Source organism: Pleurodeles waltl, chromosome 7, assembly GCF_031143425.1.
Source record: "Pleurodeles waltl isolate 20211129_DDA chromosome 7, aPleWal1.hap1.20221129, whole genome shotgun sequence".
NCBI lineage: Eukaryota > Metazoa > Chordata > Amphibia > Caudata > Salamandridae > Pleurodeles > Pleurodeles waltl.
Window position 1 is genome coordinate 1,390,635,105 of NC_090446.1, and position 23,024 is coordinate 1,390,658,128.

General features: G+C 45.3%; 1 long non-coding RNA gene across 1 annotated transcript; it reads right to left on the reverse strand.

Annotated features, from left to right (window-relative positions):
* Positions 1-11,996: 11,996 nt before the first annotated feature.
* LOC138246395 (uncharacterized) lies at positions 11,997-22,750 on the reverse strand. The gene is made up of 2 exons (XR_011194270.1): positions 21,854-22,750; positions 11,997-15,855 (listed from the first exon to the last, which is right to left on the reverse strand). It is a non-coding gene; the product is annotated as an uncharacterized lncRNA (long non-coding RNA).
* Positions 22,751-23,024: the final 274 nt, after the last annotated feature.

Genomic DNA, 23,024 nt, shown 5'->3' on the forward strand with positions numbered 1-23,024 from the left:
ATGGATTTGGTTTCTTCCGTGTTGATGTGGGACCAGTTGTTGAGGGTGATGGCCGTGGATGCCGGTTCGGTGGTGTATGGTTGGGTCTGGTGTCCGAAGCTGTCGTGGAGGTCGCTAATCTTGCGATGGAAGAAAGTGGCGAGGGATTCGCACAGATCCTGTGAGGGCGTGACGGCGTTGGCGCTGGGGTTGGAGAACTCCTTGACGATGCTGAAGAGTTCTCTGCTGTTGTGTCTGTTTTTGTCCAGTCTGTTGGTGAAAAAGTTCCTTTTGGCAGCGCGGATCAGGTGGTGGTGTTCGCGGGTAGCGTTCTTGAGGGCGGTCATGTTGTCAGCGGTGCGGTCCTTGCGCCAGGCTTTCTCAAGGGCGCGACAAGTTTTCTTTGATTCTTTGAGGGTGTCAGAGAACCATAGAGGTTTTTTGGTGTTGGTCTGTCGATGCGTGCGTTTGAGGGGAGCAAGGATGTCTGCGCAGTTGGAGATCCAGTTTGTGAGGTTGAGGGCTGCGTCGTTGGGGTCGGTGGTGAGGGTGGGTTGGTTGGCGGCGAGTGCGGAGAAGAGTTGCTCTTCGGGGATCTTGTTCCACTGTCGACGAGGGATGGGTTGGGTGCGGAGGTGGCGGGTCTCGCGTCGGAATGCGAAGTGGACGCAGCTGTGGTCGGTCCAGTGTAGGGCTGAGGCGTGGCTGAAGAAGAAATAAACACATCTGGACACTTCCCTTTTCGCAGTAATGTGCACAGCCCGCAAGCTTGCGATCCCCTTCTGGGCCTCCCAGCTTGTCCACCAGACCCAACAGCAACTCTTAGCTTCTGGCCCAATACCTCAGACAGATTTGCAAAAATAGATACCCAGTATTTCTGGATGATGGGGCATTCCCAGTACATATGGTAGAAATCCCCTCTAATCCTCCTCACATCTGGTGCAGGAGAAGTCAGGGAACCTTGGAGCCCTCCACAGGTGCCTTGGCGTGTAGTAGGCACAGTGTAGGAATTTCAGCTGGAAAAGGCATAACCAGGTACAAATGGCAAATTCTTTGGGGGCCAGGTATGCCTCTATCCACTCCACTTCTTCCATTGGGCCCTGCCATCCCTCCTAACATTCCCTCAAGGGCGGTAATGTACAGGTAGAGTGGTTAACCAAGGCTTTGCAGACCTGAGAGATACCCACTTTAGCTAATGGACCTCCAAGGAGCTTGACTTCCAAGGGGTTGTATTCAGGGGTATAAGTCAGTGCTGCATTGGATTCAGAGAGTGTATGACGGAGCTGAAGGTAACAAAAAAATTGCGACTTATGGAGGGAGAACAATATTTGTAGGTCCTGCAAGGACTTCGTGTGGTCATCTTCCCAGATATCCCTCAGGTGAGAAATAATCATGTCATCCCCATAGCCCCTCCAGCTTTGTCACCCTGTCCAGCCATGTGCCAGTCCACAATGGGTTCTCTAGGGGTCACCATCTGTTCTTATCACATCCATCCCCTTGTACCCCTCCAGTTCCTGAATACTACTTTGGTGATCTCCGGGATTGAGTGAGGAATTGGTGTCTACCTGGATGGCCTGGGTAAAGGGACTAATATTGAGGTTCTAGGCAAGACGTCCAGCTCCCATGACTTGTAGGTTCCGAGGTACTAGCAACTTAAACGCCGGATCGGCAGGCCAGGATGCTAAGTATCATCTGCTCTGTCTCCCTTAAGAGGGATCAGCCAGGACATAGGCCACTTCACTGTTAGGCACGATGCAACCCCGAAGGCATTAAAGATAGTAAGGAGGCCAAGCCCTGTTTCGGCTGGGCAGGTCATAAACAGAAGGACATCATCGGCGGACAGGGCTGTTTTATCTTCTAGTGCCACCCTTCAGTCAAATCCCCAAACCTCGCATCACGTCATATCCACTAGGCCAATGGTTCCTTGGCAAGGACAAACAGGAGGCTTCGGCTGATGGTGAATCTGAAGGAGAGCACACCATTCACTTTCGTCCATGCCTGCAGTCCTACAGACAGGGTGTGTACATCTGCTCTGAGTCTGGGTCCCAGACCCATTTTGATCAGCACCTCCTGGAGAAAGTTGGAGTTTAGGGAGTCAAATTCTTTCTCAAAGTCCAAGAGCATCAGCACCCTGGCACAGTGTAGTGCCCTGAAAAAGGAACAAACGTTTGTGTTCCTGCTGGACCCTGATTTTAACAAGAAGCTCAGGGCACTGTACTGGCAGCCTGCAAGACCTGTGCCAGTTCAAAAACTAGAAGATACAACAAACTTTGTGAACCATGCCGAACAGACAGGAAATTGAAAATTAAGCTTTAAGGAGTCATTTATTGACTGCTGAGATCTGCATTATCATAGCAACGGTCTTGCTCGGGCAGGAAAAGGAACAGTAGAATTGCCATAGTTGGTTTACCCATGTGAAATGTGAGCTGCAAAGTTTTAAATATTAGTTTTGATTCAGTTATTGGGCCTGAAGACTGTGGGATAAAGGTCAAAGAACCACGGAATGCTGCTTTGATACGATAATCTTTTTAGCATTTTGATTGTATACAGTTGTTTTCTATGTTATTTTTGGACCAAATGTTTTTGATTTTATATCTGGCCCAATATATGATGAACTTTATTAGCAAATGTCACTAGTATTTTGTGTGTACTTTATTAAATATTTATGAGATTCTAAATATTGTGTTTCAAGAGTAATTGGTTATTGTTTGAAATTAAGGTTATATCTGTTGTTCTTCTGCTTATAATTATGCATCCACACAACAAAAGTTTGGATTTTAACAATAAGTCCAGGGGTATTGGTTCCTGGAATATGGCTAGGGCAAGATGGACCCTACAAATGCAGTTTCTGGTGTTGCAGCGGGGGATAAAGCCACATTGGTCCGGGTGGACCAGGTGGCCCAATAAGTGTGTCCAACATCGCACCAACAGTTTGGTATATATTTTAACTTTGGCATTGATAAGTGGAGACAAGATGGCAGCCGCGTTTTACTAGCGACTGTAGGCGCTCTCCCCTCCTCGCGACTCTAGGAATGTTCATGCGCCCGCCCGCATTATGAAATTCAGATATGTGGGAAGTGAACCAGCTGTAGTATTTGGCTTTTTTGTGGCATATAACCGACTGTGCTGCAGAGTCGGTTTGCACTGCTGTGTCTATACGGGATCCTTGGATAGCAGTCGTATGAGCAGTCAATGAGATGACCTGCGGCAGCTGGGCTGGTTTCTGGGATCACAGCTCTTTGGAAAGCCTCAAGCCGGGTGACGGGAGCAGGTGAAGGCTATGGCTCCAAACAACTCACGTGGCAATCCGCTGAAGCTGGGACCTAGTGAGCAAAGACTTCCCCAGTCTTTGTCTCTGGGCTTAGCTTCCAGTGCTGGAAATGTTGGGAAGAAAACGGCCCCTAAAACCCAGGGTGCCTTGGAGAATAAACAACTGGCACCAACGGTGGATGGTGGCTCTGGGATTGAGGCTAAGAGTGCTGGATATCATGGGGGCGGGCCAACCATACCTGAGATGTTAAAAAAAAACTCAACCCATAATCTACTTAATTTCCTAAGCCAGGAGGCTGACTATGGCTACTAGCTTGAAGCAGTCGCTGGAGCTGCCGGAATGTGGTGACCCCATTGGCAAATTGGTGCCTTCTGTAAGCAGTAACACCCCGTCTCAGGTCAGTGCTGATGGCTATGGATGTCTGGATATGACTGAATCTTCTGGGGATCTTTCTCTGACTGGTTTATGCGTCTCTCCTCCCAGCTCTATTTATGAGGGCTTATTGACTATGTCTGGGGAGAGGGAGTGCTGCACCACGCGGGGCCCTAGCTTACCAGAAATTACAGTGCAAGCCCAAGGCTTTGAGAATTTGCGGTTCGATGGTAGTGCGACACAGGCGCACTTTTTGATAATTGAAGGCTCTCCGAGCTTGGATAAAATCCATGAGACTGCTTCCAATAGTAGGGCTGGGAAGGATGGCTGCTCTGGACAGGTTGAAGTTGGAGAGAACGTTTTTTCACTATCAGATCAATCCAGGGATTCAGACAACTTCAGCACTAGCTCTTTAACGGATTCAGTGATTTATAATAGCTTTATTGCCCCCACGACTTTCACGATGGGGGAGAGTGTGGCAAATTGTCGGGAAGGAGTTACAGAGGATGATCTTTTCAAAGTTAACCCGGACAAGGCCAAAGAAGACAAAAAAGAAAAAGAAAAAATCTGTAAGTAGGGCAAGAGCGATGACTTGGGATTATACAGGTACTCAACAATTGCAGCATAACCCAGATAATGGGGGTCATTTCAACCTCAGCGGTCTTTTCACAAGACCGCCTAGGTACCGCCGTGCTGAAGACCCCCAGTGCTGGCGGTTTTCCGCTTGGCAAATTATGACTGCTGGCAGCCCTCCGTCCTTTTCTGGACGGAGAGCCGCCAGCATCCATACTAGCGGTCAGTGGGGAAGTGGAGGTTGCTCCACCTCTGTTGACGGGGTGCTGGCGGCGGAGCAGCCCCCGTGGATCCCGTCCTCTCCCGGAGGATCAACGGACCAGGTAAGTTGATCGTCCGTTAAGGGAGGGGAGTGGGGAGGTGTTGTGCGCGTGCATTGGGGTGTGCGTGTGAGTATGAAGAGGGGGTGTGTGAGTGCGTGTATGCATGCGGGGGGTGTAGTGTGTTTGGGAATGTGTGCGTGTCTGCCTGTATGTATGTCTGTATGGATGTGTGCGTGTATGTCTGAATGTGGGTGTGTGTGTATGACTGTGTGTGTCTGTTGGCATGTTTGTTCGTGTGTGTGCGGGTATTTGTGTTGGTGGTGTTGGTGTGGGGAAAGGGGTCCTGCCACCTTTGGAGGGGTGGTAGGTGGGTGGGGGGTGTTGGGGAAGGACTCGGGGTGGGGGGTGGGGCAGACCCCTATCAGTGCCAGGGAAGGGATTAATGGCGGTCAGCCGGGTCATGATACCGCCGGCGGTCTTGTGACAGCCGCCGGGCTGGAGACCCAAGTCTCCAGCCCAGCTGTCGTCTCCGTCATGGCGGTCGGTTCGGAGAAGTGGCGGATGACCATGGTGGTAACCACCATGGTCATAATTCAATTTTTTTTACCGCCAGCCTGTTGGCGGTAAGACTGCCACTTCTCCGCCAACCGCCAGGGTTGCAATGAGGGCCAATGTGTTTAAAGGACCAGGGGATTCTGTCACTGACTCCGTTGGCGATGGGGCACCTCCCTCTCTGCATCTTATCTATCAAACTATGATGGCACATCATAAACAGATACAAGGCGATAATAAGAAAGCCAGGGTTGCTACCAAGCAGCTGCAAGTCGCAGTATGTAAGATTACAAAGACCTGCTCAGAGATTGGGGAGCGTATTGCTACGATTGAGACTGTGTAAGTGCCAGTGTTTAACAGTTATGTGCCGCACCGAGCACCGGAAAACAACAGCACATATTAAACACTGCTTACTGTTAATTGGCTTTATTGTCACTTATGTGGTTGTTTCTTCTTTTATGGCTTTCCTTGTTCAAGCTTGTCGATCTCTTGATTGTCTCTGCCCTGGAGCATCGCCTCTTTAGCACTTCTCTTATTTGCTGGCATCTTACCTGCCCCTTTTGCCTTTTGATTAAGTTTTTTTTTTATTTTGCTTAAGAACTCCATGAGGTTGCATGTCTTTTCCAGCTCTCTTCCTCATGTGCTTCCCTTGTTACATTCCCTGCCTCCCTTCCGTTGTGTTGCTTTCTCATTCATGTGCTTCTTCACGTGCCCCCTGAGGTTCACTCCCTTGTGTGCTGATTCTACCCTCCCCTTGCCCACTCCCCATTGCTTCTTCATGCCCACTCCTTCATTGCCACCTATTCCCACCATTTTCTTTTAAAAGTTTAATTTTTGTTAAGGGGAAGACCGGGCAGCAAAATGTTATTTACCAATCCATCTCAGATTGGTAATTAAAAAAGTGCCTGTGTCATTTTATAGGTGCATAAGCATAATGAGGCATGTGTAAGCAAATGCAACAGCTGCGTCATCTTTTCTTTTGTTTTCTCCATTTACTTTTGGCCATGCTGCACAGCATGTCCAAAAGGCATTGGCAAAGCCACTTTTTGGATATGTTTTATTTTGAAAGCCAACAATTACCAATATTGCTTCTATTTTATTAGCATGCATTTGCACATGATTAAGCAGCGTTCTGGGAACATTATAAATAGTCACAAATTTCTAAACTTTACAAACGTGTACACTTTTATGTAAAGTGAAACCACTGTCATGAATGCAAATTGAACATACAGCTTACTGTTGGTTAATCATTTGTCCACCCCAACCGACAAGGCTTTGTGTCAACGAATCTTATATACAATTTCGAACATCATATGGGTATAGCTGCCTATCTTGCTGTAGCAGCAGACATTCCTCCTTCCCAAAACCATAAGGTGGCACTGTGCAATGGCAACCAAAGGGTTTGTGCTGCAGGTGGTTGGTTTTTCTTGTCTGATGGACAAAATAAACTTCAATATTTGTTGTATTTGACCCCATACAATATATTGTGTGTGTTCACAATAGAAGAAACCACCCCAAGATTTGCTGGGGTTGTAGCAGAAGGGGTTTCTCCAATGGGACTTTTTCCCCTTTGAGGAAAATAAAGTGCATGTGCATAGTAGATACTATTCATGTCATTGCATCAGAGTTGTGTCTCTAACACATTGTCGTTTTGATTATATAAACTAAACGGGGGGGAGGGGTCAGAGGAGCACTCCGGCCACTACTATCCTGGAACAAATCCTGTGTTCGACATGCAGCTCTAATGACACTGATCTTCTATCTTGCAGAGAAAGAATGACAACTACACTCAGACCGGCACCTTGGCTCAACTCTCTAGGTATGGGGGTCTCAGGCTATCCGACTAGATCGGGCAGAGGAAAAGAGTACACCCACTATACTATAGGAGTGTAGGTAGTGATAGGTAGGAAGATATAGATCTAACATCACCATGTTAGTAACACTGGTTACAATGCTTTGTTTCATCTGCCTAATAATTGCAGCTCATTCTCTTTATGCAAGATTATTATTGTTTCAATAAATGTATAGAAAACTTATCTCATATCATTCTTGTGGTTGCCCTTGACATGTATGAGTAAAACAACAAAAAGATGAGATCTGTTTCCATTACTTCCTTGTGAGTCACAGTGTCATGTTCAAGGTTGCTGAAATCATCTGTTGCCCTGGGAAGGTTGGGGGGTTCAGGTAAGGCACTGTGATCTAGCTAGAAATTGGGTTGACAGTTTCTAATGGTGTAGACTGACTCAGTCCTCTTGTCCCAAAGTTCTGTCACTCTAATATGCAGTCCTACCTTTTTAGTAGGAACTATATAACAGGCGGGGCACCATAAGGTTTTGTTATGGCACTGTGGTGATACACATGTTGTAGCAAACATGTAGCTTCAATTCAGCATAGTGTATACTGTAGAGGTGTAAGGGAGAGCTGCATTCTCCATATTTGTACCATCTTTGAGCAATGGACTACTCTACTGTGCACAGTTGGTAGAGTAGAACTTAAAGAGTTGACTTTTATTGCTTACTTATTTGTATGTAGGATGCAGCTTTTTTATGATAAAGTTAAATAAGAGCCATAAGTGATCTGAAAAAAGTTGTATCCACTCAGTGAATTAATATTATTGACTCCATTATTTTCATATCTTTATGGGATAGTGTAGAATCCAACATTATGTATGTAGAAGTTACTTGCTGTAGCTCCTCCCGTATTTTTCATTCTACAGCTGTTATTCGTATGTATGGAATGTCCTCTAATTGCAGTATTTAAGCTGGTCTCCTTTTCACTTTTACAGCTAGACAGTCCTGCACTTGAACTTCTTAAATCGTGCTCTGCTGAAGAAGGGCTGGTTTTAACTAAGGTAAGTTTGCATATCAAGAGGCTCATTTATTAAAAAATTAAAATGTATTCCCCTGCGTTCCCTCCTACATTTTGAGTAAATTTCAGATTTTTGGGGAATTCACAAAGGTTTTCAGGAATACACCTAGAAACCTGTGACAATTGCAGGTTCCGAGGAGTTCTCTTCAGGATTTTCAGTGAATTCCCATTTACGACAACATAGAGACATTTCTGTGTACATATTTACTCCTGTGAAAATGTATGCATATTTATTGTTATGAAAATGTATCATGTTAGTGCAGTTTCGGTATGATTTAGTTTTTTCCTGGAAACTATTTTTATCCTGCAGATAAACATCTTCCCCACGAGTTTTGGACGTGTTTTCTCTCCATTCTTGCCATAGAAAAGATGTAACTCCTCCCCTTTACAAAAGCAACTCTCTCAGATGGGGAATAGATCATGGAAGTGTTTGTGAATATTCTCGCAAATATATTTTTGGGTTTTCAAGCAACAACCCTCAATAACTTTATTGGAGTTTGTTCTGTGTGACAGGGTCCCATTTGGTTTGCCTCCATCCCTGATTAAACGGAGGGGCTAAGCAAACAAAACCCAGATATAAGTAAAATTATATACCTATGCTAGAGCCTCCTCTCCGGTGTCCTGTATTTTAAATAAATGTTTGGAAGGTAGCCCCGTTTTTTTTTTTTTTTTTTTGTGTGCGTTTTATCTTTGTTTAATGCAGTTATTTTTTCCACGGCTTATATATTTCACACTTAGGACCGCCACATGTTCAGGAAAGGAGGGTTGGTTGCTTTCAAGCAAGTGTTATTCCTGAACGGGCTGCCAGAAGGAGTTAGAGGTTTACCTGAGTGTGTGGAACGGGGATAGTCACGATCTTCACCCATGTCCACTAAGAGTACCATGAGGGGATTCAAAAGTAGCCTCAGGGCTGTAATTAGTTTTATCTGCTCAGTGACTTCCCTCCAGAATACCTGAACTTGATCACAATGTGTGCCATAGTGCTCCTCACCCCACAGGTCTGATGACCCCAAGCATAGCATGCAGTCTAACTTGGGAAATGTAGCAGCGTAGGAGGATCTTATAATTGTTTTATTTGTGTTGGGTGTATGAAGGGGAGCAGATACTATCATCCCCATTTAGCATCTCTATGTCGAAAGAGATACTGTGAAGGCTGTCCTCTGTTCTGCCTTCTGTTCCTTCAGTCCTCCCAGATGGCTAGTACCTCTTAGGTGGCCAGTTGCTGGTAGCACCTCTGCCTTTCTGGGTCCAGCTATGGCCCACTGCAGAGCAATGTTGCTAACTTTAGACAGGCATGTATATTGGCTTCTGGAGGTGAGATGAGTGGCAAAACTAGTTCTAAGCCTCAATGTCAGGTTTGGTTCAGGCAACTCAAAATCTATTTTTATAAAGTTACTTTACCACTAAAATAAAAAGTTACTTTTTCCACTTAAATTAGATTTGTAAATCTGAGTAGAACGTTGAATACCTTTGCCTGCATTTTTCTGAGCGATGATAGGAGTTTAGCTTTTTCATTTTACCCAGGCCGCTTCATCGAGAATATATCTGAAACTATGCAGTGAAAGCAGGTTTTGGACATCTGGTCACTGTGTGGGCACACTCTGCCTCCGTATATGTAACATGCCACTTTTTATAAACTAGGCATCCAGCCCTATGGGCTTATGAGGCAGATTTAGCCTCAACTTAATATATAATAGTTTTTTCTTCATGGCGAAGACACCTTTCCTCTCTGTGTCACTGGAGTGATTTTTAAACGACAACCAAGCCAGAGCACAATGGTGCTTCTTACAGCCATATTTTTTCTCATATATGTGGGTGGTGTAAATACACAACATCCCTTATAAAACATTTAAATCCCATGCAACACGTGCATTTTCTGCACCATCTAGCAGACCGATTGGGTGAACCTAATTTTAACAGTACAGTTTTAGAGTCGGAGAACACACACTGTTGCATTGAATGACAGTGTCACAGTGCACACATTTCTAATATCAGCAAAACTAGGGTCAAGAAAAAGGTGAAAAATGTGTGGTGACCACACAGAAAAGGAGACTCAGCTGCATGCAAGTTCTACAAAACGTCTCTACATTTTGGCCCATATTTGACTTGCAGAACAAACGTTCTAACCTGTTGTTGGTCTTCTTTTTGACTAGATCCCCCATCTAAAGGTACCTCATGGAATAGTAATAACTGAACATTTCTGATGGATACAACTACCTGTGGATTCCTCGCCTAATGAATACTCCCATGGCGCCAGCATTCGACGGAAATCTTCTTCCTAGTCTCTGCACGTCGACGAGGACGTCACTCTAGCCCACGCGACGCCGTCTGACGTCATACAGGCAATAAGAGGTCCTCGCCGACGTGCCGACGTCAGTTCCCTTTTTTCCGTGCATTCGAAACGGTTATCTTCGAGGGAGCTACTGTTACTTTAGTGGTTACAGTGTGTTTTCTGCTGCGTAGTTCTTCTCTGCGGTAACAATGTCTCAGAGAAAGTCGGGTTTCAAGCCCTGTCGAGAGTGTGGGGGCAAGATGTCCGTTACAGATCCTCACTCCGATTGTCTCTGGTGTTTGAGCTCCGACCACGATGTCGTGACTTGCGATTCATGTCAGCACATGAATCCGAAGGCCCTCAAGGAACGTGAGGCTAAACTATTCCTGGCGAAGTAGAAGAGAAAGGAAAAACATCACAAAAAGTCTTCCTCGCCAAGGTCTCATTGGCGTCATCGAGACTCCCGGCGCCGTAGAGATTCACGGCGTCATTCCAGCAAGGAGACTCGTTCGAGGTCGCCTTCGGCTCGGTGTCGGAGGACTTGGGAGGTCAGTCCCACGGTCACGCCGCATCCATCGACGCCGTTGCCCTCTCCGGCGTCACCGACTTCGCCTGGACAAGCGTCTGTGGTTGAGGTGATGCAGCCTCTTGTGATGTCTCCGGCGTCGCGGACGTCGAGGCCGGCGTCGCCTTAGATCCAGGCACCTCAGTATCCGGCTTTTCCAGCCCCTGGAGCCGATAGTACCGCATTTCTGAATGCGATGTATACCATCTTTCAGCAGATGGCTCCAGGAGGTGCTCCGGCTGGTCCTTCGGGGCCTTTGGCCTTTTCATTGGGTGATCCTGCGCCTCTTCGGCCGGCACCCTTTATGCCCTTTCTCCCTTTTGGGAATGTGGGCTCGGCGCCGGTGGCCGCTCCGGTGGCTTCAGAGGGATTGGCTCTGGAGGTTTCCATCCCATCGACGTCGGGATTTCGTCCTGTGACTCCGGTGGGTCCATCGGCTCCAAGATCTCTTTGTCCTGCTCCTTCATCGGCGCCGAAGCTGCCTGTGGCGCCGGATGCGGCGTCGGATGCTTCTGGAGATCGGCGCCGATCTTCGACTTCGGCAGAGGCCATGTCGACTCTGCGTATTGAGCAGAGACTACATTCAAGGAGGCGTGCTCTCCGTCTGTTGGAAGAGGAGGAGTACCAGCGAGTCCTGGAGGAAGGAGAGGTTGAGGACTCTGGTGATGGACTGCATGGTCTGGATACGGCCAGTGGGCTGGATACTTCCCCTGAGTGGGACCTTTCATCTCCAGGGGAGTATACGGAGGAGGCTGCTACCTTTCACGCGGTGGTGAGGAAGGCGGCTAACTTTCTGGACCTGCCTTTGCCGGTGGCAGAGGCGAAGCAGAATTTATTGACGGAGGTGCTGCATCCGGCCTCTGCTGCAGCGGAGCCTCTCTTGCCGTTTAATGAGGCTTTGCTTGATCCGGTGTTGGAGGTGTGGAAGAAGCCTGTATCTTCCTCAGCAGTTCATAGGGCTGTGGCCAGGAGATATCGGGCTGCACCATCTGACCCTGGTTTTCTTTCAAGACACCCTACGCCGGAGAGCTTGGTGGTGCAAGCCTCCTGTTCATCAAGATCAGCGCCTGGATCTTTCCCGACGGTACCAGGAGACAGGGACTCCAAAAAACTGGATGCGCAATCCAAGAAAATATTTTCTTCTTGCAGTTTGGCGTTGAAGGCCACCAACGCAACTTGCATTCTGGGGAGATATATTCATGCTCTTATGGATGATATGTCAAATGCACATATTTGCAGATACTTACAAATGCATTTACAAAGGAGTTTTGACACGGAGAGCCGGAGTGAAAAATCAATGACCAAAGGTCTGTTTATTTTTGCTGCAGCAAAGAGGACAGGTTTACCACTGGCATCCCAGGCCCGAAGTAAAGTGTGCTGACATAAAGCGTTTAACAGTGATATTTATACTCATACATCAAAGGATACATAAAATGTGTAACTAATGATATACGTCATACAGATATTTTTAAGGAGTTAATCAGTATCCACACACTTGTTCCATTCCCAGCCTTGTCCTTGCCTCCCTTCTGCAGCTGCCTGACTCCCCACATTCTTGAGACCCTTCAAAGGATTACGTTGTTCAAAGGTATAGATATCAGCCTTTCCCTCCCCAAAATACCACAGCCGAGGTCAGTTAGTTATTTGAACACACAATTATAATGAATACAGTGCCCCAGTTAGGGAAAGAAACCAGCTGCAAGCCCATGGCGTGGAACCAGGCTTATTTTACCTAAACAAATATACATAAGATAACATATGTGATAGACAGTGCGTTCAGAGACAACAAAAGCTCAAACTTACACGTGTAAAAGAAACGAAGCAATTCAAAATGAATTCTAACAATCGACCCTTTTTGAGTTTTTTTTTCTTCTGAACATAATAAACGTTTGAATAGTTCTAAATTTCCTCATATATGTTGAATTTTACTCCCACTTCATTGAAATTTGCATTCATGGGGACATAAACAACCGATGGGTATGAGCAACCAGTATCTGCAGTGAGGACAGTGGGGTCAATAGCCATTAGGGAAGTTATCTCTTCTCTCTGCATCATAGCTCGATTGGTTTCTAGTATTTTCACTGGCGGAAGTTTACACAATTTTAAACAGGAACAGAGAGCAGGTAAGCACTGCACTAATAAACAACTTAATACAATAGCTATTATTATAAAAAGTATGTCTTTAAACAACCAGCCCCACCCCCCAAACCAAGACCATAACCATGATAAACTCCAATCGCCTCCTTCATATTGGCCCCCCTTTTCAAATACCTGTACTGCTTCTTTTATTTTCCCAATATCCAATTCTATCTCTGATGACTTGTTGACGAAATAACAGCACTTTTGCTGGTACTGATGTTGGATTAAAACACATACTCCTCCTTGTTGTACTGTAATCAAGTCTAGGGCAAGCCGATTTTGTATCGCCAATTGGGCTGCAGAGTTTATCTCTACCTGTATACTTCCTATGGCCTCTCTGGTGGCATTAAATGCAATGGCTAATTCAGCTGACATATTCATCATTGCCAGTTGCAAATCGAAAATTCCAAATCCGGGAATAAGAACATGTAATACTTGAAATACCCAGTTCTTTCGCTCCTCCAGTATGGGTGTCCCTCGTTTGTACCTATGTGCAAAACTCCCCATGTTAAGGGGCTGGGAAGATGATATATTTGATATCACAGTAATGTTGGGTGCCAAATATGCCAGTGAACATATCCCTTCCCAGTTTAGAGGCAGTACTTTATATGCAGTTCTTCCACATACGAAGTACATGCCTCCCTGGATTTGTGAATTTATAATGCTGTATTTTATTCGAGGCAATCCTACACCCTCTGGGGTGTCATGCTCAGAATTATTGCAATATTTGTAATCTTCCCAGATTGTATTTAGCAATGATACATTTGCCCAGGGTGCAACATATGAACATCTAGCCGTCCAGAGGGGGCCAAGGAAAACCCGGGACAATATTACAGGTGAATTTTTCCCATTTCTATCTTGTTCTCTGGAGGGATCGTATAACAATCCTTCTGGATCTACTAGAATCTCATTTTCTCCCACAGTCAGGTTCCAATAATTCACAGTGTAATTTTGATGAGTCCCATTAATTAACGCTGTCCAATTTCTGTCTATTTTCTCCTCTCCTTCAAGATCCCAATTCCCTGTTTTTATATCAAATAACAAAGTGTAAACACACTGTTCAGGAGGGATCTTTCCCATGTATTTTGCCTCTGGGTTTTGCCCATAAAAATAGGTACCAAAACATATGGGAAACATTTTAAGTGTGGCATTCTCTCCAGGCATCGGGGAGAGCTTGTATTCTGCCTGGGTATTAGGGAGCACCGCACACCTAGGGTACCATTGATATTCTTGTTGGTCACATCTCCAAGTGGTATTTGGTACAAGACACACTTCCCCTCTTTCATATTCGCTTGGTGATACTGGTACTTCATAAAGGCCTATAGGATCCTCGGGGTGTCTAGACAAGTGCCGGCAAATCCAACAGTCAGTGAGACTTAATGTCTCCGCTAATTTTCCATGAACCTTTATCAATGGATGTAAGGTAGGATTTTGCAACAATGATGCAACACCACTGGACATTATACATATTAACATAAGGGTCACTAGGTACTTCATTATGGTTTTGTAGAAATAGTTATAAGGCCACTCTTCCCTATTCTCTAGAGGGATATTTGTCCTGCCAAATGGATATATCTTCATAATTTTATTGTGCTCTTCTCCTTGGTCCTACAACTTTTCTATGATACCGTTTTACTCGTCTCAACCGCCTACGCGTGTTCAAAAATATACTCACACAATTACCAAATATGTAAATGCAAAATATTGATATCACTATACTAATAATCATATACGTATAGATACAGATAAGTAAATTTTTCCTTCAATGTTCACACCCACTAGGGTTCAGCACCGCCGTGCTTTACACTCTAGCAGTTAGGCTGCACTGGTTGGTCCAGGACAATAGAGGTTGGCTTGATCCTAGGTCCCTTAGCTTCTCCTTTTCAAGTTTTAACTCCTGGTGAGTCTCAACTCCCAGTGAGTAAGTCGCAATACTTCAAAGTTAGTCTTCAGTATAGTTTGTCAGTTTCGTTCAGTGTCTCAGCAAAATGAGGGCGGAGGCCAGCAATTTTCAACCAGATTAGTGATGTGCTTGGGTATTAAACAGAAAAAGGGCACCTTTCTTTTTTTTTTTTTACCGCTGGGACTACAAACCGCACCAACCCTAATGGCTGGCCGCTTCCGTAGAACTGGTACTTGGTTTTTTTTTTTCTTTCTCGCCAGTCACAGAACTGTTAACTCCATTTACCCACTGATTGAATAGCGTTGCACAAGCTGCATCCCACTATACTTGTGTTCTCGTTGAGACAATTGTTCTGACCGATGTTCTGGTGTCGTTGCACAGGCTAGTCACCCGTGTTCATGCTGGAATTTTAGTCATCACAGTCATTTACAACCTCGTCGCCCAAAGTGTGCGTAACAACAGTGAGGATAGCTCGTTTTAATGCTGGTACATCAATGGCATCGGAAATGCCGGTGGCGGTGAAAGCGGGGAACTGTATTTCACAAAGGCAGGCGTGCCGTATTCTGCTGAGCAAAGGATTCCTTGGCCATTCAGAAGAGACCTCAGTTTGCAATTCCAAGCTAGGAGCTATCAGGGTGATGTAAATGTAGCTTTTCGTAGGGGTCACCACCTTACGCACCTTCAAAATTCTGTTCATTTGGATGGGCGAGGACGCAGGTTGTATCGATGAGTTTGTTGATCTTCAAACAGCAACTCTTCGTCACTGGGCTGCTGTGTCACCGCAGGAGCAGAAGTAGCACTTGAAACCTGTGGAGGTGTTTCCTGTCTCCCTACTTCGCTGTAATCAGGAGACAATGGTAATTCTGCTGTTAGAGTACTCTGTAGTGGAATTGGTGCACGCTTACAGTGGCTAGCATGTATCCAGTTTTTCCTTCCTTCCACTTTCACCGCTGTCTGTGTTGCAAGCAGTACCTGGGCTGGCCCCCGCCACCTGGGCTGAAGACTGTTGGTTCTTTGAAAATTCTTTGTCATAAGCCAATCCCCTGGCTTAAAAGGGTGACCAGGGCCTTCAAGAGGAGTCGGTAGGCTGGCCTTGACCTGTTGGTGGATCAAACGCAAATCTTTAGTCAATTGTTTACAGTAATCTACGAACAAAGGATATTGCACTTCAGAAAGCTTCTTTGGTCGTGGTACCCCCCAGATATTGGCTGGCCTCCCCATGACAACTTCATAGGGGGATAATCGTGACTTGCTACTGGCAGTCATCCTGATGGACATTAATGCTAGGGGCAAAGCATCTGGCCATTTTAAGTTGGTCTCAGCACAAATCTTAGCTATTTTGCTCTTCAAGGTGTAATTATACCTTTCTACAAGGCCCGCTGATTGTGGGTGATTTGCAGCATGAAATCGATGTTTGATGTTAAGGGCGGTACAGACCTTCTCCATTACCTCATTAGAAAAATGACTGCCATTGTCACTCCAGACTAATCGTGGCAAGGCGTATCTAGGAAAATATTCTTTTAGTAATATTTTGGCGGTAGAGAGAGCACCATTGTCTTTTAATGGGTAGGCCTCTATCCATTTTGAAAACATGCATACTACCACTAACACGTATTTCAGTTTGTTACACGGTTCCATGTGGATAAAATCCATCTGTATAGCTTCAAAAGGGAGATCAGGAGGGGCAAAGTGACCAGGGGGCGTAGGGGTCCCTTTTCCTGCATTGTGCACTGCACACACCATACAACTTTTAACCAGGTTATTAGCAGCTTTGGATATCAGAGGATTACTCCAAACATGGTCCAAAGTTGTCTTGATGCCTTGGGCACTGATGTGTGCAGGACTGTGGGCCATAGTAACCATAGCGTGTACATAGCAATTAGGTAACATCCATCTTCTTCTGTCTGTGTCATCTGTGTAACAACCCTCACTGTCTAGTCTACCGTTCTTCTCCCACTGTTCCCTTTCCTCTGCTGTTGCTTCTGCTTGAATATCTCTCACACACTGCATGGTATTTTCTAATACTTCGTACTGGGGCTCTCCCTTGATGCTACTCTCAACATATGCATTGTCAATTGGTGCTCGTGCTGTTGCTTTCGCTGTAGCGTCTGCAAAAGCATTTCCTCGTCCTATATCATCAGTAATTTTTTTGTGGGCACTACACTTAATGATTGCGACCTGACGGGGCAGACTGAGAGCAGTCAAAAGTGTCACAATCAAGTTGCCATGCTGGATGGTAGTGCCATGTGACGTGATAAAGCCTCTATTCGCCCAGAGTCGCCCAAAATTATGAGCTACTCCAAACGCATATTGGCTATCAGTGTAGATGTTAACACTAAGATGTTCACTTATTTCACAAGCTCTGGTGAGGGCAATTAATTCTGCAGCCTGTGCCGAATTTTGCGGGATTCTATGAGATTCAACCACTGTTTTGACTGTGGTGACGGCATAGGCTGCAGTGGTCGTACCATCTGGTAACTTGAAGCAAGACCCATCTACAAACAGCTCTCCCTGTGGGTCAGATAGGGGAGTGTCTGTCAAGTCTACCCGTCCCTTAGTTTCTTCCTCAGTGGCAAAAATGCAATTATGATCAAATTCCACATTGTCCTGAGGGAGGGGTAGTAACGTAGCTGGGTTCAAGACATTGCACCGCTTCAAAGTAATATTTGGACTGAACAATGTTAATTCGTAACCCGTTAGACGAGCACTGGTGAGGTGCTGCGTCTGTGTCTTGTTTAACAAAATATCAACGGCATGAGGAACCATCACAGTGAGCGGATTGCCACCAACAAACCCTTCACTTTGTTTCACCGCAGCTGCTGCAGAAGCCACTCCTCTAAGACAAGTAGGCAAAGCTTGCGCCACAGTGTCCAAGGTGGAAGAGAAGTATGCACAAGGGCGTTGTCTCCCACCTTGGGCCTGTGTCAAAACAGACAATGTACAGCCATGCTTTTCATGCACAAATAAAACAAATGGTTTGCTGTAATCCGGATTACCCAATACAGGAGCAGAGCACATCGCCTTTTTTAATTCTTGAAAAGCCTCCTCACATTTGTCAGTCCAAGGTACAGGAGAGGGCACATCTGAAAGTGTCAGAGCAGTCAATGGTTTTGCTATAAGTGAAAAATTTGGAATCCACTGTCTGCAAAAAGATGTAAATCCCAAAAATGCTCGGACTTCAGAAGGGGTGCGTGGTGCAGTCATTGTATGAACCAATTTAATTCTGTCTGGATGTAATCTCCTTCCCTCCTTAGAGAGGAGGTGTCCTAGATAGGTGACCTCCTCTCTACAATACTGCAATTTTGGAAGGGACACCTTATGGCCCAGAGGTGCTAAATGATGTAATAATGCAACAGTATCAGTCTTACATTGTGTCATGGAATCTGAGGCAATTAAAATATCATCAATGTACTGCAACAACGCAGAGCCTGTAGGTGGATTGAATTGGTCTAATTGACGTTTAAGACATTGACTATATATGCTCGGGGACTCAACAAAGCCCTGTGGAATTCTTGTCATCGCGAATGATCTACCAAAAATCGCAAAGCTAAACAAATATTGAGATTCTTCGGCAATTGGAATGCTAAAGAAAGCATTCTTCAAATCGATTACGGTGAAAAAACACGCAGAGGGTGGGATCATGGTGAAAAGACTATTCATGTCTGGGACCACGGGAAACTGGGGAATTACTATTTTATTAATTTCTCGGAGATCAATAACTAATCGATATACTGTGTTATCAGTAAATGATTGCTCACCATCTAATCTATTAGCATCATTTCGTTTCTTTACAACAGGAAGGATTGGACTGTTACATGGGCTGCTCACTATTTCCTTTATGACACCTGCATGCACAAGATCAGATATGACTGCCTTGAGCCCTTTTTCGCTTGATTTAGGTAATTTGTATTGAGGAACACGAGGTAACCGGGCACCTGGTTTGATTTTTATTACAATAGGGTCGATATCCATAATGCCTACATCATTCTTGCCTTTGGCCCATAAGCGAGGGTCTATTTCCTGTAGCTCTGGGGGTAAGTCGTATTCCTGTGAGAACATGCACCGAGTTGGGAAAACACTATCCATAGTTACATAGACACCATCCATTGAACAGTGAATAACTGCATTTAATTTCTTTAACAAATCTAATGCAAACAAGTTTTCATTGCAACCTGATGTTAAAGAGAGTGGCGTGTGTACTGTAAATGGGCCTACAGTTACTCTCATAGGTGTTGAGATGGGGCTCACCACGGGGATTCCAGAAATCCCAATTGATGTGGTATGAAGCCCAGACAGGGGAGCCCCGGGGACTGCAGAATGTGCAATAGATGTTCTGGTGGCACCAGTATCTAGAAGAAACTTATGGCCCTCTCCTTCGATTTTTACATCAATGTAGGGACCATTTTGATCTACAGGAATACTTACTCGCCCCTGGCCCTGTCTGTGGCTGTCCTAATAATTGTAGGATTCAGAAAAGAAATCATCAGCATAATATTGTCGTTCAAATGCATTGTCAAAAATATTAGTGTTACGCGGGACCTGATTCTCATTCTGCGAATTCTGATCAGTTCTACCTCTTCCTCGTCCTCGTGCATTACCTGCCGCGTTCCCTCTATGAAGTGACATACTTTGTCTTCCTTCCAGCAATGGGCAAGTATCACGCCAATGTCCATCCTGCTTACAGTAGGCACATTGGTTGATATTTAATCGGCGGTCTTGGGGTGGTGCAGATGTGCCTCGACCCCTTCCCCGTCCCCTTGGTGGGCCACCCCTTTGCTGAGGGGTTGCATCCCGCTGAGGGTATGCCTGCTGTAATAATACCTTTTTCTTCAATTCTTTTACTGACTTCTCATTCTTTTCTAATTCTTCCTTGTACCTGCTCTCATAGTATTGCGCCATCTGCAAAATCTCTGCCTGTCCCTTCGTCATCCACGAACTCTCTGTTGCTTTTAATTTTTGTGATATTTCAGGTAGAAGGCCATTAACAAAGCGTTCTACAAATAGTGTGACACCTGTTACGGTGGCGAGGTCTTGACCGCTAAAATCTATGAACGCTTGTTCAATTCGAGTAAAATAATCTGGGACATCTTCACCTATTTTCTGTTTATAAGTGGCAAGCTTTCCCCAATCCACAGTCTGAAGAGGTATAACAGTTTCTAACTTAGTCAATATCCGATTAGGTAAATCTAAAATATCCTGATGCGGCAGGGTGCCTGGTGCCCTTTGTGCTTCATGTGCTTCTAAACCCCCCCATGTATTTCCCAAAGTAGGTGCATCATCTACTCTTCTAATTTTATGCCAAACTTCAGGACCCAATAAAACACCAAAAAAATAGTCAATGTCTTTGAGAGTCATGGTTGTGGTGGAAATGGCAGTTCTAAGGTCCCGATAGAATCCAGCTGGATTCTTTCGAGGGTCTGGCAAGTCTTTCTTTATAGCCATTACCTCCTCCCTTTTCCATGGTATATGAACAAATTGGGCCACCGGCACGGGAGCTGGTTGTCCGGCGGCAGCTGCTGCTGCGACTGCAGCTGCAGTGGGCATATCAGGGTGCACTTCCCTCATTGGGTACCCCTTGTCATATCTATTTAGAACATCTTCCCTGGCTATGACACAAATGCGTACTCCCTCATTTATGCTGCTACTATCAAGAATACAAGCCCTACTGTCCCGCCATAATTGGTTTAATTCTTGTTCATAAGGGAGAGGGGTAGAATCTGTAATGCAAGACTTCCAATCCCTCTCCAATTTTTCAATCATATACAACAGTGCTAATTGCTGTCCAAAATGTGACATCTGTTGTATTGTGTCCATAATATCGGTGTGGGTGTAAATAAGATGTGACATCCAGTTATCTGACTGATCCTTGATAACCCGTTTTTCCCAATCCCCAATAGTGGAGCGGGTACCAGGGGGCGAAATCGACTTCATAGGTGTGCTCCATATGGGTGAAAGTGAGTGAGTGGCTGTGCACCGTCGGCGTTGTCCATTTGGGGTATTAGGGGCAGGGGACATTATTGGTAACCTTGCAGTGTTGGCTGGTAGTGGTGGGGCAGGTGGCGGAGGGATTAGGACCTGGGCTATTTGGGTGGCTTGAGCTAGAGGCTGTGGTGGCTGTGGCACATGCTGCTGTAGTGGTGCACCTGGATTTCCCAAATTGTGCCCTTGCCCTTGCTGCTGTTGCTGTGCCCCCATGATAGGTTGGGCTACTGCAGGGGGTGTGTAAGGTGGAGGTGCAGTAGGGCTATTATCTAATAGCTGTAGCATTACCTCATCTTCCTCTAATGCATGTTTGGGTTCTGTTGGCTTTGATACATAACTTCCCTCCACCTGGGCCCTATGGACTCTATCTTCAGACTCAATTCTTTTCTGGGTTTGGGAATGGTGGTACAGGGCGGCTTTCTGCATGATGGTTCTCCGGTTCTCCTTCTCTAACAGTTTATCTGACTTCGTTTTTCTTTTGGTGGCCTCAATTTCCCATTTTCTGTATACTTCAAACATATGTTGTCTAGCCTTTTTATGAAACAAACATTCCTGTAGGTAGGTTAGTTTCTTTAAATCAAAAGACCCATCCTCCGGCCACTGGAGGTCAGGACAATGTCTAGTATATTTGCGCCATATACTATTATACAAATTATTCTCTAAACCATAATCCTTTAACATGTCCCACCCTGGTGTTCCCTCTTTTGGAATGGGTTGCTTTTTATCTAAACGTGGCACATGATTTCGGCGAAAACAAAGACATAACCCTTGCCAACATTTCTTATTTCCCATATCTAACCTTTTAATTTGTTCCAAATGCAACACGCACCAAATTTCAAAATGCAACCTGCACCGAAAAAAAAAAAAAAACCCTTTTTCAAATGTGCACCAAAGAAAACCTTTTCAAATATTTACCAACTTACAAATTGCTCCAGGCCTGGGCAAATTACTCAAACAAGAAAAACACATGTAATACAAATTGTCAAATGGTACCTTGTACAAATGCAAATTTACCAAGAACTAATCATTCCCAAAAATGATAAGTTATCCAAAAACAATTATTCTCTCAAATGCAAGTTAAAGCAGACAAATAGCCAGCGAGGAACAGTCTTACCTGACTATCTGCTTTTTCCTGGATTTCTCTCCGGCCGCCCGTGTCAGACTAATCCGTCAAGATAAACACCGATGTTTCAGGGACTTCGCTGGGACATCATGAGAAAACGGGGGGAAACCTGCCCGGTGGATAAGATGCAGCTGCTTCAGAAACTAAGTCTTTGTGCAGGGGCCCCTGGAATCTACACCTCCGGAACGGCGTCCCCCCACTGGCAGCACGTCTCGTGACAGAGCTACTGAAGATATCCACTGGAAGGTCCCTGTTCGGGCGCCAAATTGTCAAATGCACATATTTGCAGATACTTACAAATGCATTTACAAAGGAGTTTTGACACGGAGAGCCGGAGTGAAAAATCAATGACCAAAGGTCTGTTTATTTTTGCTGCAGCAAAGAGGACAGGTTTACCACTGGCATCCCAGGCCCGAAGTAAAGTGTGCTGACATAAAGCGTTTAACAGTGATATTTATACTCATACATCAAAGGATACATAAAATGTGTAACTAATGATATACGTCATACAGATATTTTTAAGGAGTTAATCAGTATCCACACACTTGTTCCATTCCCAGCCTTGTCCTTGCCTCCCTTCTGCAGCTGCCTGACTCCCCACATTCTTGAGACCCTTCAAAGGATTACGTTGTTCAAAGGTATAGATATCAGCCTTTCCCTCCCCAAAATACCACAGCCGAGGTCAGTTAGTTATTTGAACACACAATTATAATGAATACAGTGCCCCAGTTAGGGAAAGAAACCAGCTGCAAGCCCATGGCGTGGAACCAGGCTTATTTTACCTAAACAAATATACATAAGATAACATATGTGATAGACAGTGCGTTCAGAGACAACAAAAGCTCAAACTTACACGTGTAAAAGAAACGAAGCAATTCAAAATGAATTCTAACAGATATTTCATCTTCTTTTACGGAGCTTCCCCAGGGACTCTTGGATGTTGTCTCAGACGCCCAGGCTGCTGCAACCCAGATTATCCAGTCTGGGCTGGACACGACCGACTCGGTGGCTAGGGCGATGGGCACAGCTGTGGTGGCAAGGAGACAGGCCTGGCTCCGTAATTCAGGGTTTTCTGTGGATGTACAGTCGACCCTATTAGACCTCCCGTTTGATGGGGACAAACTGTTTGGAGCAAAGGCAGATTCGGCCTTGGAGCGATTTA